Source organism: Corvus cornix, chromosome 2, assembly GCF_000738735.6.
Source record: "Corvus cornix cornix isolate S_Up_H32 chromosome 2, ASM73873v5, whole genome shotgun sequence".
NCBI classification, from domain to species: Eukaryota; Metazoa; Chordata; class Aves; order Passeriformes; family Corvidae; genus Corvus; species Corvus cornix.
The window spans coordinates 79570398-79585177 of record NC_046333.1 but is presented as its reverse complement, the minus strand read 5'-3'; the positions used below and the strand labels follow the sequence as shown (position 1 = coordinate 79585177).

General features: G+C 38.5%; 1 long non-coding RNA gene across 1 annotated transcript; it reads right to left on the bottom strand.

The window, feature by feature from the left end:
• Positions 1-1271: 1271 nt before the first annotated feature.
• On the bottom strand, positions 1272-14094 carry LOC104689861. Its single transcript, XR_002045577.2, has 3 exons — positions 13592-14094; positions 8197-8399; positions 1272-1583 (listed from the first exon to the last, which is right to left on the bottom strand). It is a non-coding gene; the product is annotated as an uncharacterized LOC104689861 (long non-coding RNA).
• Positions 14095-14780: the final 686 nt, after the last annotated feature.

Here is a 14780-nt window from a genome sequence, read left to right as displayed (position 1 = left end):
ACAGAAAATTATTTTTCCTGGCTTATTCTTACATTTTAATCTAAGAAAAATACACCAGTGCCATTAGGCTTGTTTCAACTAGATGGCTAAAGCTATTGACATGAGAACTGAGCAGCATTCTGATTTTTGTATTCTTTCACTAAGAATCTACCTCCTCATTTTTCAGTATTACTCACCTTGAATGTAAGACATACTCCAAATGTGACTTGCAGACAAACATCTTCTCAAAGACTAGAAGCACACTTTAGACATTTCAGTATAATTTTTTTTTAACTTTCATAGCTGTAAAAACCGAAGTGCACTTTAGCATATTGAACTTACATTACATATTTAAACAGTTCATAATTTTTACAGTCATTTTTCATTTCTTGAAATTGTCAAATTTTAGCAAGAACTTTGGTGTCATTTCAGGCTAGATATTAGGAAGAAATCTTTCATATTGAGGGTGGTGAAGTACTGGAAAATGTTGCCCAGGAAGCTGGTGGAGGTCCCATCCCTGGAAGCATTTAAGGTCAGGTTGGACTGGGCTCTGAGCAACCTGATCCAGTTGAAGATGTCCCTGCTGCTTGCAGGATGATTGGTCTAGATGACCTTTGTGAGCACCTTCCAAAGCAAAATATTCCATGATTCTGTGATTTCTTCTAAGAAATGCTTATATTGGGATCTCATGTATGTGTAGACTTCTCACTCACTCAAAATTACTTCTGTAGTCATAAAGACAAATTAATCAATTCACAGCTGCATAATTTTTGACTTGAAGATGAACAAGGCAGGTCATGTCTGTCCTATAATTTTCAATCTATTATATATTATTGTTTTCTGAAATATGCTCCTACTTTCTCTGGGAATATAATGCAACAGTAAATTAAAACATTACTACTGCAACAGTATGAATATCAGTTCAGATCATTTGGAATCAGGAATGTAATTTTGTGCACATTTGCAACATGTGAAACTCATGACACAGGCATACATCTGTGTCTCATCTCTTGGAGAACATGTTTAACGGATAAGTATTTACTCTTACAGTTTTTTATTGGACCTGATTAATTTCAGAATTTCCTCACTTGACACATGCTACACCACTCCTTGACATATAGTTGAAATTAAAAAAAGAAATCCATTGTACGTAAAGTTTTCATATGGAAAATAAGAAATTTCACTCCAAGATTTCCCCAGATAGGAGGAGAGAGGAGACTGGAACAATCCATTGCCTTCCAATCCTGCCTTGTACCAGGCTGAATCCTTCCCATCCTTATCTACTGTAAAAAGAGACTAAAAGAACTCTCAAGAATCATGAGATTCAGTGCATGTTTCCAAGCCCAAGACTCATGTGCCTCTTTCTGCTGTTTAATTTCATTTTTTACCGTGCTACTGGCCAGTTGTCATTTTTACCTTTTCAGATCTTTCTCCTCTTCAGCTGCTCCTTCTTACTTTTGTATGTTCTTGGTCTTCTCAACATTTTCTTCCCTCATTCTCCCTTGTCCTCTGGAGCTCCAGGTGTGCCTGGCCCAGTCCCTGAGTACTGCAACAAGCTCTTCAACAGGTCAGACCGTGTTCAGTTGGAGGCCTCTGTTTTGCTGCTGGGTAAATTTTGTAGTAGACAACACCATGAAGTCACTACCCACATCTTGCTCTGCAAGCCTTGAAAAACTTTCCACATTTGATAAAATGAAATCTAGCACTGGGCCAAACACCAACGCAAGGTTTTTTCAGACATGTTCAGGCTTTTTCTAATTCCTTAGCTTCCCCCTTCATCTTGAGTAGCTACCCCATCACCACCACCAGAGAAAGAACTATGTCTGCAAGTACCTGGGTGAAGGGTCTCCTTTCCAGCCTTTGTTCTGGACAAGTCTCTGGCCCCCTACTACAAGTTTTACTGCAAAGCCCTCTCTCCTGCAACACGTAATTGGAGATATATGTGTGGATGCTGCAGAGCACATGCCTGCACTTGACAGATCTTGAACAAGTCCCTCTACATACACATTTTTGCACTTTCTTCTCTGGATCAGCCCCTGAAGGCAGATCTTTGCCACAGATAAAGGGAGGGACAAGCAACACTGGGAAATCTTCCTCTTTTCCACCTGTAAGCCCTCATCCAGATCTCCTTGAAGAAGCTTTTTTTCACATTAAGAATTGTAAGAATTGTAAGAATATTTCTAAGTCAGCATCTGATACATGCCACGGGCTCATATGCTACCTCCCGACAAACACATATGATCCACTGTATGGGGTATTGTGGTACTGTGATTCATAGAATCAAAGCAGAGACAGACAGAAGTAACACCAGTACAACTTCCTAAAACTGACAGAAGTGGTAACTGATGGCAGAATGGAATGCTTCAGTATGACTCTTCTGCTTCAGGCACTGGTATGGTGACCTCATCTTTGTAAGACAGGTAGAAAGAAAACACAGCTTTTGCCCATGCATGCAGCAGCTCATGAGATCCCTTTCAAACAACTGATATATGGACAGCTTGCAGAGAGCACTGTGAACTAACATCAACCCGCTGTAATACTCAGTGGGATATAAGAAGTTAGGCTATAATTGTTCCCTGCTCAGTGATTCCCCTCATAAAGAAAAAAAAATGTATATGGTAGGTATATCCAAGAACATTATAGTTGCCACCAAAGTAGTGAACAGCCTTGAAATACATCTGCATTTAAATCCTGAAAGAGTTATTAATTTGTCAGCAGGCTGCACATGTGACAGAGTGAGATATGTCTGTGCTGAGTTACAATTTCCATTTGCATTCTGCTGAATACCAGTCTGACCTTGTCTAAAGAATCTGCTCTACTGCATTGCGGTCACCACGCCTGGAAATTCATTGAAGGAGTATTAATAAGAGGCTTCTGGGACTGTCAGCTTCACTACTGGCCTACCTCCAAGAAACATTTTTTTTTTTATCATCAGGAGGAGTCAGTAGGAGAGAAAGAGAAATTACAATTAGTGGCACTGCTGTTTCTTAGACTCAGCATGAAACATCAAGAGGGCATCATATCTAAAAGCACATCTCGTCTGCAACAGGGGCAACCATTGCAACAAGTAAAAAATACATGAAGGAAAGAGGACAGGGGAGCCAGCTCAAAGCTCCAGTCAGCAGTGAGTCATGGTAGAGGACAACCACCTCCAACATTTTAATAATTTTCAAGTGCACACATGAACATGCAAGTTCAGACAGAACTCTCAATGAGTAGGAGACATTTCTAAGCCTTAAATTACATCAAGCCTGTCACACATTCCCAAAATAGATTTCACTAGAAATTCAAACTACCAACAGCCTGAGCGAAACAGCTTTATAGAATGCAAAGACTGATTAGTATGAGGTTGGCTTCAACATCCAGAGGCAGATATCAGCCCAAAAAAGCACAAAACTTGGGTGTGTGCTAGAGGGTCCCAAAGGTACCAACAGTGACTGCGCTTCACTGAAAGGATGAAAAAAGCTGACAGGCTGTACAAATAGAAAAATGGAAGGTGGAAAACATGCATGACATCAAGAGCCTGAAGCGATGCACTTTCTGATGTATCAAGGGAGGAAATGGAAAAATTGTGGGGATATGATAGGGTTGACAGCCTGAGCTGTTGAAACAGTGGATTGGATGGAGCTATAGGGCTGGCTCTCTCAGTAGGTGGGACTGTAGTATGAAATTTAAATGAGTAGGGGCCTAAATGCAGGTCTGGGAGGCCTTGTCACAGAAAATCAGGAACTCAGAGGCATGAACATGCATCTCTTAGAAACCACTGCATTTCATCTTATCACACAGTCTCTGAGATTCTAAAATTTTTTTGACCAGCTTTAATCTCCATGCCTAACTTCAGTTCACCCTAATCAACACTCTCTTCCATAATACTGCACTCTGTGATGTCTGATTAAAGGCTCACTTAGGTCAGTAGTTCTGCATCTCACTAATACATTTTTGCTATTTAAGCCTATGGGATTTATTTTGTTCTCCTTTATAGCACTGACTCTGCAAACATCCAAAATACAATCTGGCTGACAGCTTAACCCCTTCACTGAATGGATAATGTTCATGTACAACAAGGTTTTTGACCAAGAGGTGAAGAATATTCAAATTTATCCTGCATGCAGAATAAGGCTCATGGAAACTATCCATAACCAAAATAAAATACTCATTTTATAGAATTATAAAGGTTTTTTTCCCCTTCATATACAGAACAGAATAAAGACAAAAGGAAAGTCACTTTAATATTTCTGTTAATTGGTCAAAGAAACTGTAAATGACCAATAATAACTTCATCAGCTGTAGCAATCTGTGATATATTTCCTCAACCAAGATTCTGAACAAGTTCTAAAGAAGACCTGAAGTACTGTGGTGAGAAATATCACACAAATATGCATCCCTTTTTTTTTGTCATAATGCACACTGTTCTAATGATTCATACATTACATTGTACAATACCACTCTAGATACCCAGTCCAAATAAAATGTAAGAATAGATGTCAAGGTGAGTCTATTCTACAATTATGCTAGAGTTGATCTGCTTCATCTAATACATGATTTTAGTATATAATCGGATGAAAACATATAAAAAATTTAAGTGTTTTGAAAAATTATTGTTACTACCTTGCCATAGTTTGAGTGCTTATAGCAGCAATGTAAAGCAAAATAAGTCTTCTTTTAAAAGCACTGGTTACACAGAGATATTGCTATATTTTAGTTTAAGGATTGAAAACATTTTATTCTCCACTGCACTAGTTGCCATTTGTACAAGCAGAGGGCTTCAGAGATGTTAGTCAGAAGTTTAAGGATTGATATAATCCTACTTCTGCATGCCACTGGCATTTCAATGGGTGTCTTCTCTTTTGAACAGCAAGATTGTTTTTGCCATATTTCAAAGAGCTGCAAATTCCTATACCTAAATCACCCAATTTTTCACGTAACAACTTGGAGAAAGAATTTGTTAGAAAGTAAATTTTATATCCTGAGCCTAAGAGGTTGTATTCTGAGGCTTTTTCTGTCTCTGCTTTCTGTACTCATAGGCATAAACAGGCACCTACGTTAATTATTTTTCCACCCTTGTCTAAAAATTGCAATAAGGAAGTAATTTTGGACACTGCATTCCTAACTCTTTACAACTCTATTAATTCAGCGAGTCCCAGAATCAGGAGCAGAGTTAGCTACAGTATCTGGCATCTTAGAAGACAAATTAATTGTGAGTTGATAATATTCTTTCTAGTTTGTGTTATCAATTAACTCAGATATTAATACAGTCTGTTCAAGCACATTTTAAGTACAAAAAAGGCACAAGATCCTGTCAGTGTCATTTGACAGTAGTTCATTTCTCCCTGTGCGTGTGCACGATTCCAGGTATGTTAAATAATTTGTTTTCACACCATCATGCTATACCTACAGGCGCTAAATTTCAGTGTGGTAAAAAAAACCCCAAAACAAATATGCCAAAACCAAAAAAGCTTCAAAGGGAACCAGTTCACCCAAGGAAGGTGGGAAGGTGCAGAGAAAATAAAAATACAAGTATTTTATACAGTATCTTAAATACGTGCAGCATTTTATGTTTCTGCCATATCACAGCTGTTCCTGTACAGGCTAATGTACAATTTTTCTGGAGGAGGATTGTCAAGGCTGACTGAATTAACCTTGAAGTATTGTTCCCTTAGGTTATAAATTTTCGTAAATCCAAAGCATGAAGCTGTTTGAAAGAAAGGGAAAAATCCCAGAACTGTAAGCTGTGTTGGTAGCCAGGGAGACTGCTGTTTGATACTATCCTTGAACAAACCAGACAGACAGAAATAGGATGGAGACAGACAGAATAGGCTGGAGAATTGAACACGCAGAAACTTAATGAAGTTGTGCAGGGTCCTGCACCTGGGGAGGAATGACCCCAAGTACCAGCACAAGCTGGGGGCTGACCTACTGGAGAGCAGCTCTGTGGAGAAGGATCTGGGGGTCTTGGTGGATGACAAGTTGGCCATGAGCCAGCAGCACCCCTGTGGCCAGGAGGGCCAATGGTATCCTAGGGTGCATTGGGAAGAGTGTGGCCAGCAGCTGGAGGGAGGTGATCCTGCCCCTCTGCTCAGCCCTAGTGAGTCCACATCTGGAATACTGTGTCCGGTTCTGGGCCCCTCAGCACAAGAAATACAAGGAGTTACTGGAAAGGGTCCAGCAGAGGCCACAAAGATGAGTTGGGGTCTGGAGCATCACTTATGAGGAGAAACTGAGGGAGCTTGGCCTGTTTAGTCTGGAGAAGAGAAGACTGAGAGAGGATCCCATTAATGCATGCAAATATCTCAAAAGCAGGTGCCAAGGGAATGTTTCCGGACTCTTTTTGGTGATGCCCAGCCACAGGATAAGGAGGAATGACCATAAATTAAAATACAAGAAGTTCCATCTCAACATGAGGAAGAGCTTCTTTACACTGAGGTTGGCAAAACACTGGAACAGGCTGCCCAGGGAGTTCGTGGAGTCTCCCTCTCTGGAGACATTCAAAATCCACCTGGATATGTTCCTGCGTAACCCACTCTAGGTGAGCTTGGGGTTTGGACAAGATGATCCCCAGAAGTCCCTTCCAACCATAGCAATTCTATGACTCTATGAAATACAGCCTCGAACTACACAGCTCCATTAGAGTCTTGACAATTAAGTCATACACTTTACATGAATAATTTCCAGGTATTAGACCCAATGGTGATTAATGCTACTCTTATGATTCACAGTCTTAAATGAGAAACAAACCAAGGTAAAAATGAAAGGGGTCTCCAAAAATCAGAAGTCAGAGAAGTGCTTTAAAAAGAATCTCTGCTCAAAAAGGACTTTGTTATCACCCACAATAAGAGAACACTGAAGCAAGAACAGCCCTTATCTGATACCTTTCCAGCTTTTCTGTAACTTCATGAGAAGTACAGGAGCAGCCCTCGAGGATATAACATCTCAGGAGTCATTTTGCTCTTTTCAAGCTAAATACAAATGGATCTACTCAACTCCTCTTAAGCCACATAGAGGTGTGGCAATTCAAGAATTCCATCTTAAATTGTTTGCTGAGGTTTATTTTCATGTTTCTTCTTCCCTATGTACCAACAGTTACCAGCTATTAACAAAAGTTTTAGTCCACAGCTTAGTGCAGTCCACCATAACGCTACTTTTAAGCATGCCAGAACTGAAACTGGCATTAAATAACTAAAGCCAGGTTTTACATGCGGACGTAAAAACCTGAAAATTGGTATTTGGCTAAGGACTGTAATAAGGATTGTCCTTCAGAGACAGTTAATTTTGTCTTTGATCAGCTCCCTGTGCATAAACTCTTATCACAAATGTGTTCATTACACTTCAAAAAATGGATTAACTTAATTCACAAAAAAAGGATATAACAAAGAAAGGATCCTGCAACAAGGTAGACAGACAATAATCTTGAAAAATGAAGAGGGAGAAAAAGGGAACAGAATTGAGTGGGATCCAAAAGCAAGTTAAAAATAGATCAGACAGGCTTTTCCACAGAAATGGCATGAGACAGGTGGAAAAAAATAAATGAAGTGAATGAGGAATATTATTGCTTCAGCAAAGAGAATAACCTCTGTGATTTCCTAGAAAAGTGACTTGATTTGGACAAAGCATTAAGCGCAAAAGAGAGAAACAAGTCACAAGATAGTGACATGAGGACGACAATGACAGAACTTCCTTCTTACCAAAAGCCCTATTTCCTCAGCTGTGGGGGGTCGTGCAGTCATCCTGACAGAGAAGAATATTTGAGGAATAAAGAAACTTTTTACAGTAAACAGTGCAGTCAGGATTTGGCTGTTCTGACTTTTGCCATCAAGACTTTAATTAGGCTTTCCACAGATGACTGGCAGCTGATGTGGGTGGTTGCTAGAAAGCTGTAGTCTGCCAAAGGGCATTTGGGATGTACTTTCAATGTGAAGTGTCACAGAACACTAAATACTTTCCCAAATCAGGTTCCAGACTCTTCTGTTGAGTATTCCAAGAAACTGCAATAATTTTAACTTAACGTCCTATTAAATTGGGAAGGGTAAAAATTAGATGTCACCTCACAGAGTGAGGCGCTTCAAATATAGGTTTGTTGGTATCTCTGAAGCATTGGTTACTATTAGAGTTACTGCCATAGAAAAACCAACTAAAATTTCAGTCTTTAAAGAAAAACTTATAAATATGACACTTCAAACAAACTTAAAAATAGGCAGGAAAATCCTCTATATAACTTACCCAATACACTGTAACTGTCCATGGAGATGAAGAGGAGTCGTAACTAACAGTACAGAATTAGACTTCGATTATTTTTTCAGCACGTTTATCCTTCAGGAGTGGATTCCAGATGTACAGATCATCAATTAAAAGAGATTTCTAAGCTCACTCTCATTTACACAAACTTGTTCAAAAGGTGTATTCAGTTATATCATTCTAAGTCCCTGCAAGAAAAAAAAATTTCATTCCTACCATTCTCTTGACTAATATATAATTTCTTACTCTTTGCTTTTCTTCACTAGAAATTGCATTTAATTCCCTTTCATTTTTCAACAGTCACAATTGCATATTAAGAGTACAATTATCCCAAAAGCTCATATGATGCAATATTTGGGGAAAAAAAAATATATCCCAAACCTGCAATTATTTGTCATTTAAAGGACTGAAACGGCTACAAAACACAAAGGGTGAAGACCAGCTGTCATTCTCATTCCAAGCGCATGAATGACCGATAGTTTTTAGCTGTAGGAACAACCCATTAAAGTCACTCAGATAATTTTTTTCAACCCAGTAATGTTCATTACAATATCATTTCTCAGAGGCAACAAGAATTACGGCACACCATCAGCAGAGTTGACTTCTGCTGACTTGGCATGGCCACTAGTAATTAAAGTATAATACCGTAAGTCCTAGGTATCACTCAGTGTCATGGATTAGCATAGCTATGGAAGTGATTCTCTCGCAAAGAGGTGCTTACAGTTCCCTCTATGATCTAACAGAACCTATCAACTGGCTAGTTTGAATATTGACAATTTTTTAAGCCACTTAAAAATTTTGACACGCCTCTATGGTCCACATTTAAGAATGAACAAACCCTGGGAAAGCTCTCTCTTGCTTCTGGCCTTGGGACAGGTAACTAGGTGGGGGGGGCCTGTGCAGCCCAGTGGGGCCGGGCCGGGACACAGTCATCCTGGAGCCGTGCGGCCCTGTTCCACCCCTGGACCCCCACACCCCTGCTACATGCAGACGGCACGGCCCGGCTCCCCACCCCCTCTCCAGTGCGGCTGAAGATTCAGCTGAAGCTGCACCGCTGCCAGGCAAAGATCATGTGACCAACAGCGATAAGAGAATTCCAGCTGCGGGGCCCAGGTGAGATTAACCCTTTTAGTGCTGTAAGTTTCCTCCAGAATAGATGAAGCCTGCAGACATTAAGTAAAGAAAGAAGACCTGAAACTCTGAGGGAGGAGAAAGAGGAGATGCTTAGAAGCTGAAATTCTGTTGTAAAGCTATGGTGGTGATAGACTATGATATATCAGAGTACCTGTTGCAATTTCATGAAAGCACGGGGGGTTGGAGCGTTCAAACTGTACTTGTGAGCAAAAGCACCTCAAGTGCTGAAATAAGCAAATGCTGAAGCAGATGTAATTTGATGAGAAGTTTGAACAGGGAGAGATGGAAGTGATGAGGACTCTTGCTCCAAACAGGAAGGAGAAGACATCTGTTCCTAGAGATGTTCCCAGAGATAGTCCTAGAGATGAAGATGATGAGGACCCTTTTTCTCCCAGGGAAGGGAGAGGGCCTCTTTTCCTAGAGATGAAGATGCTCCCAGAGATGGGTGAAGAGAACTTTTGTTTCTGAACAACTCAACTTTAAAATGGTACCCCAGTAGCTCAAGATTGGACCCTTGAAAGCAGTTGTGGGGAAAGCTGCAAGTCAGGGGAAGGGACTCTCACATGTGACAAGAGAACCAACCCAGGTGGTTGTCTCGTTGTAATACTGAGCCATGAGAGAACTTCTTGTGGAGATGTCTCCGTAGCATGAGCAAGACAGACTCCTCTCCCTAAGTGAAATGAAAGAGGTTATTATAGAAGTGGTAAACTGACTGCAAATCTCAAGGGTTGTCTTTTTACGTTGTCAGTGGGTGAAGAGATAAAGGTGGGGGGAGGAGAAGTGTTCTGAAGGTGTGGTCTGATTTTTTTTCCTTCCTTTTAGGTCTGTTAATAAACATCTTTATATTCTTTTAAGTTTTGTGCCTGCTTTGCTTTCTCCTAATTCTTATCTCACAGAAGGTAAATAAGTAATGAGTATTTTGGTCCCAACCACTATACTACACTATACCGATCTCTGCCCCACTGAAGAGGCAAAGTATGACTTGTGGCAAAAAGAAGGACTTTTTATCCCTAAAAACTCTCTACTAATATTTCAGATTAAATTTATGGAACTTCCTAGCTATAAGCTATTCGGTTTTCGTCATTAAACCCTCAGTCAGCACTACAGGAACAAAGCCCACCTTTCTGGCTTTGGATGCCAAATGGGTATCACTGAAGTACCTGCTTCATTGTAAAGGAAGTTTTTAAACGAAATTCTTAGTTTAAAATAGTTTAAATTGATAACTTCCCTTTTCTATTTATAAACTAACTATACATAAACCCTTTGATATCACACAGAAACAAAGAATTAAATAAGCAAATTAAAACACTGGGTTATACAAACATGTCCTGTTGTTCTCCTCTGCAGCTGAGTACTTATCCACAAGGGTTTTTCCACCAAAGGCCTAAGAAATAGTTGCAACCACATGCATCTTAAGTAGAGCAGATGATGTTTCTTGTACACTGCATTATACAGACATATTTGCAGACTGCATGCATTTTTATTTTTTCTGAATTTATACGATCAGTGTTTCTAAGCCCGTAGAAAATACTTTTTTTGCATACAGTAGGACTGGACTGTGCATTTATTGAACTTTGAAATATTAAAACTTACAAGATAGTAATGTATTATTTTTTCATATTACTCTATTCAATAGCAACCCAAAGTTAGACTCATTACTCAGAAAAGCCTCCTCTTATTTTCAAACAATCATAAAATGCTGTTATTAAGTAGATGTGAAGAACCATAAAGCTCTTGATTCAGGGAGTCTTGCCTTCTTTTTGACCAGGGAAATGAGTTTCTTTTTTCCTATCTCTGTTATTTCTGTATATTGAAGAGAATTTTGATAAACCCTGTTGTTCTGTTGGAATTTAAAGAGCTCTATGTTGATGTACACAGTGCCTGGACATCTTGCAACTGAATGCCTAGAATTTGATCTTATGCAATGTAAAAGTAAAATGACGGTTTTGCAATGTAAAACCAAGTGAGACAATTAGCAGATAATAAAGGTTTTTCACACTTTTTATCTCAGCAGGCCCAGTCAGTAATGATCACTAATAAATCCCTTTCACTGTCAATTCTTGTAAAAAGTCTTCTTCATCATTTCTTTTTTCACAAAACAATTACCTATTTCCCCCTAAACACTGCGCAGTTTGAAATGTAGTTGAGGACACCATTGCTACGAATCTCATTTACAAAGTGCTTAAAAAATCATCTGAGATCAAATACTGTTAGGAATACAATTGAGGTAGCAGCAATTCAGCTTTCTTCTTTGCTGGAGAAAGCCATTTCAGAGCCAGAAAAATAAGTTTCCCATATAGTTTCCTTTTGAAAGTGAGGTTAATATACCACGGGAAAAAAAATTTAAAAGAAGAAAAGAGAATGAATTTTTCAAAGAATTGTTCCAAAACAGAATGACCCCAAATTAAAAAAAAATTGGCCCTGAAGTTTTAAAACCAAACTAGTTTCAGCAGCTGTAATATCTTTAATCTTCTTCTATGAAATATTAACTTATGATACCGGATGCTCAAGAAAAAGATAATACATTCACCTGGAATGCACTTCAGCACTCATAATAGGGGCATCACCCATAAATGTATCAATTATAAGAAGATATTACTATACGCATTTGTCACAATTTCTCATAATTTTTAATTTGAAACTACTGTTAGCTGTTCAAATTCATTGCATCAATTCATCTCTTAACTTCTATTAGAATACATCGCACATCAGATACAAAGTCAGCTATCATTATAGAATTATGTAAAACACAAATAATTACAGTAATAAAAAGGAAAAGGCTTATGAGTGGTTACATTTAGGAAATAGGGAAGCAATATTATTTTTTTCAGTCAGCGGTAGCATAACAACAAACAAAACCCAGATAAAACTGACCAGAGACAGAGATGTCGGACCAGAACCAAAAGTATTTAAGCATGGAAACATGAATATGTTTCCTTCAGTCTTAACAGTACCTGCATCTCTAGGTTGCCTGAGCACTGAGGAAAACACCTCCAAATCTCATTTTCAGATGATTTGGTAAAGAATGAGGACATTCAGGAAACAACTGTTTCAGAGGCACCTGGTAGCTCCCTCCCTCGCAGACGTTTCCAGAACCAAATTTCTAACTGAAGTGTTATTAGTGGATATGGGATTACAATGCAGTCTTAACATTAACATGATAGTAATTCTTAGAAAAGGACAGTAGCGTCTCATCTAGGAAGCCTCAGGCTACTTTTTCACCCCCCTAAATCCTGCAGTATTAGAATGAAATCAGATGTGGAAAATTATCAGTGTCGTATTCCTAAGGACATTGGCTTCATCATAAGAGGGATCAGCACCTGAAAGTATTTTGTCTAAAATTTTATTTGTTTGCAACTATAGTTATGGAGAGAAAAATTGAAAGGTCAAAATGGCTATAACTAAGGAAGTTATTATTTCCAGTCAGCTCATCATAACAGACTGGGTGACCTTTCCTAACGAATGTGCTGTTAGGTTTATCTCATTGTAGGTCATTGATTTAATAATTTATAAGTAGGTACTTGGCCATTTACAGTGTCACAGGTGAAGAAAAAATGTGCTGCAGACAGTGAAACTAAAACCAGCAGCAGTATCATCTTCAGTATGACAGAAATGCCCTAACCATGTGTTTGCTCTGTGATGTGTGATCACTGATCTCCTCTCTGATGATAAAGACTGATTTATCTGTGGAAAGTCTCCCTCCCACATCCAAAAAAATAAAAGTCTCCTTCTTAGGTACAATAAAGCATTTAAGGAAGCATTTGGGAATAACTTAGAGATGCCAGCTGGTGAATTTGAGCTATATAGTTAACTACATTCTTACATAGACTACAGATGAAGTTCAGCGCAGAATCTCATAATGTATTGGTCACAACTCAAATATGGTATTATTAGGACAGGTGTCAGTCTTCAGTTGCTTGCAGTTTGTCAAACTTGCACATCCTGATGACCTTTAAAAACACACACTCCAAAATTTCTGTCTGTATCAGACAGATTTTAGCAGGTTACCTGGCCCTCTCAACAGTGCACTGCTGAAACCAAAATAACACATACGAAGCTTCCATTAGAAACAGAAAGTGCTAACCCTCTGTGAAAAGTTATGGGGAGTTGGCAAGGATGAACACAGAAGGAATATCCATGAATCTAAAGGTGATGGGGATGAGGGAAAATGGGGTTTCCATTGTGAGTTAAGTGAACTGTAAATTAGTGAGACAAGAAAACAGATAAGAGGGGACATACAACTTACCACGTCCTCCTGAGTCACAGCCTCCTCTTCGATCTCAGCACTTTGCTTTTGCCAGCAATCTTTAGTGAAACCTACCAGTTGTTCCACTCTGTGGAAACTTTGATACTTCTTACATTTATTAAAACATTTCTGAAGACATTTTAGCTGTATTTGAAGCAAAAAAAAAAGAGAGAGAAGAAAAAAAATTCTTGATTCTTCTGATTCTTCACCCAGTAAAAGATACTGTGTGATGACATCATCACACGAGAGTTTGAGTTCAAAGATCCTGGATATTTGTCAAAAAATATGTTCTGTCACTGTATATTATGAAGCAGTGATAGATAAAAATTTGCTATGATTTTTTGAATAACACTGACATTCCTACAAATCTTTGCAAAGTTCAAACAAAAAGACTTTTTTTAAATTAACATCATAAAATTATATAACTATAATTCCATGATTCAAGATGACAAGATTAATAAAAATGTCAAGGAGTTACTGCTATACCAGTACCCTCACCCTGGCTGCTCAGTTTTTCTCTTTTCTGTGTTTCATTCTTCTTCCAGCATTCTATTCTCAGAAGCTGCACTGTGCTGTTACCATGGAAAATAAAGCTGTTTTCAGCACTTTATTTACCTACCCCCTCCTTTTATTAGTTTAAGTCTAACTAAATGTGCCCTCAACCTCACATATCCTTAAGAGTGTAGAATCTACTTTGTGAATATGGCTACTTTAGTTCATTTTGTGGACCATCTCTTTTTCATCAAAGGTAGGTGAAGATGAGAATTTGTTATTGGAGTTCAACTTTTTGAAGTTGACTGACTGAAGATAAAGCTAGCATAAATCATTGCTTAAGTGATGGAGTCTGTATAGACCTTTTTCAGCTATGACATGACTGACTGAGAATCAAAACTTAAAAGTGGCAATTATAGAGTTATAAAACAGTAGCACCTGAAAATGCTCATGATATCTCAAAATAGTGTGTACTCTTCAGTGCATATACATAACAGCCACTGTGCCAAATGTAGCCTTATTCTTCTTTCATTATGCAACAGTACGTTCTATATTTCAGAAACAGCAGAATATTATTTGGAGTTTGTTTCTGCTTTTAGTAACCTTAGAAGGACTCTTTTGTGATTCATCATCATCTTAGTTAAATATTGCAATGATTACAAAATCACTATGAAAATATCCCACTGGAGATTAAGTA